The 2,483-nt window shown below is 43.4% G+C and overlaps 1 pseudogene; it reads right to left on the minus strand.

Moving 5' to 3' along the window:
* Positions 1–1,166: 1,166 nt before the first annotated feature.
* LOC100479483 lies at positions 1,167–1,590 on the minus strand (annotated as a pseudogene).
* Positions 1,591–2,483: the final 893 nt, after the last annotated feature.

Below are 2,483 nucleotides of genomic sequence, written 5' to 3' on the forward strand. Positions count from 1 at the left end.
CTTGAAAATCTAAGTGAACCAAAATCATACTTTGTTATTGATGGAGCCAGGGTTGAACTCAGGTTTCCTGACTCAATATGCTTTATAGACTATGGAACAATTGAATCCTTCCTTCCTTCCTTCCTTCCTTTCTTTCTTTCTTTCTTTCTTTCTTTCTTTCTTTCTTTCTTTCTTTCTTTTTCTTTCTTCCTTCCTTCCTTCCTTCCTTCCTTCCTTCCTTCCTTCCTTCATTCCTTCCTTCCTTTTTTTCCTTCTTTTTTTTAAAGATTTTATTTATTTGAGAGGAAGAGAGAGAACGAGAGCACAAGTGAAGGGAAGGGCAGAGGGAGAGGGGGAAGCAGAAGCAGACACCCTGCTGAGCAGGAANTTCTTTCTTTCTTTCTTTCTTCTTCCTTCCTTCCTTCCTTCCTTCCTTCCTTCCTTCCTTCCTTCCTTCCTTTTTTGCCTTCTTTTTTTTAAAGATTTTATTTATTTGAGAGGAAGAGAGCGAACGAGAGCACAAGTGAAGGGAGGGGCAGAGGGAGAGGGGGAAGCAGAAGCAGACACCCTGCTGAGCAGGACGCCTGATGAAGGGCTCGATCCCAGGACCCTGAGGTCATGACTTGAGCTGAAGGCAGACACTTAAGTGACTGAGCCACCCAGGTGTCCCTTTTGCTTCTACTTTCTTTCTCAGCCTCTGCTTTCAGGGAGAGCTATTACCTTCCATAAGAAGCATCCTGGAGTAGTGGTTACAAGCATGTTCTGTGGGGTCTAGTCAAACAGGATTCTGCCCTTAACTTTGCCACTTAACTGGTTGTATGAGGTTGGGTAGCCCAATTAACCTAGCTGAGATTCAGTTTCCCCACATGTAATGCAACATAATATGTCTAATAAGAGATCAACTGAAGCGAAGTATAGCACCTGGCATAGAGGGAGCAATAAAAATATTAGCCTTTATTACATGGATCATCTCCAAGATTAGTGACAATTTCAACTACAAAGTCATCTAAATTTTGTTGAATAAGATAAAGCAAAGAATCTATCATTATAGTTTTCAGTAGAACATTCCCTCCTACATAACATAGAAGGAGTAATTGACACTTTTTGGATACTTTTAATGTTTTAATTTTTATTTTTTTGTAGTTTTATGGTTTTATTAACACAAACATGACGTGCACACAAGCTGTCTATTCATTTTCTTCGCTGTGCAGCCTGGCATTGGGATTGGTGACTCTGATGACCAGCTGGGCTGCTCTTTCCACAATGGCTTTGTGGTTCTTGGAGGAGACATTGTGAGCAGTGTCTGCACAGTGAGATTTGTTGCATATCAGCAGCACCTCAGCTCCTTGATGTTGTGGACAAGGAACTTCTGAAAGCCACTGGACATGTGCTTTGTTTTCTTGTTGTTCCTGTAACCAATGTTGGGCATCAAGATCTGGCCCTTGAATCTTCTGCACACCCTATTGTCAGTGCCTCTGGATTTCCTCCAATTGCGCTTAATTATGACATATTGGTCTGACTGGTGCCAGATGAACTTCCTGGTCCTCTTTTTAATGATCTTGGGCTTCACCAGAGGTCTGAGGGCAGCCATGATGCCCAGTAACAGATGGCTGCCACCTCTGCAGGCAGCACTGAGGAAGAGAGGGGAAGGTGGCACTCGAGGGCTCTAGCCACTTTTTAAAATGACTATATCTAGCTATCATTACTCAACACATACTTAAATTTTTTTTCATAATGATACGATTAGCTACTTTATCAATTCATATTTGAGCTTATTTTTATTTAAATGACATACAGTAGTTGGCACTAAGACATAATTATCTGAACATTAATAGGATCTAGTCCCAGGGGCATCTGGGTGGCTCAGTCATTTAAGCATCTGCCTTCGGCTCAGCTCATGATCCCAGGGTCCTGGGATACAGGCGGTCTACTGTCATCTGTCTTCCTGCTCAGCAGGGAGTCTGTTTCTTCCTCTCCCTCTGCATCTCCCCACCCTGCTTGTGCTCTCTCTGTCTCTCAAATAAATAAAATTAAAAAAAAAAAGAAGAATCTAGTCCTGTATATGGCACAACAAAAAATCCAGAATTTGTTACTATTCTTCAAAAGTTAAATTATATTCTAAAAGCATAAACTATAGGGGCACCTGGGGGGCGCCTGGGTGGCACAGCAGTTAAGCGTCTGCCTTCAGCTCAGGGCGTGATCCCGGCGTTGTGGGATCGAGCCCCACATCAGGCTCCTCCAGTATGAGCCTGCTCCTTCCCTCTCCCACTGCCCCTGCTTCTGTTCCCTCTCTCACTGGCTGTCTCTATCTCTGTCAAATAAATAAATAAAATCTTTAAAAAAAAACCAAAAAAAAAAAAAAACTATAGGGGCACCTGGGTGGCACAGCGGTTAAGTGTTTGCCTTTGGCTCAGGGCGTGATCCCGGCGTTATGGGATCGAGCCCCACGTCAGGCTCCTCCGCTATGAGCCTGCTTCTTCCTCTCCCACTCCCCCTGCTTGTGT

The sequence above is a fragment of the Ailuropoda melanoleuca genome, chromosome 5 (assembly GCF_002007445.2).
Source record: "Ailuropoda melanoleuca isolate Jingjing chromosome 5, ASM200744v2, whole genome shotgun sequence".
NCBI classification, from domain to species: domain Eukaryota; kingdom Metazoa; phylum Chordata; class Mammalia; order Carnivora; family Ursidae; genus Ailuropoda; species Ailuropoda melanoleuca.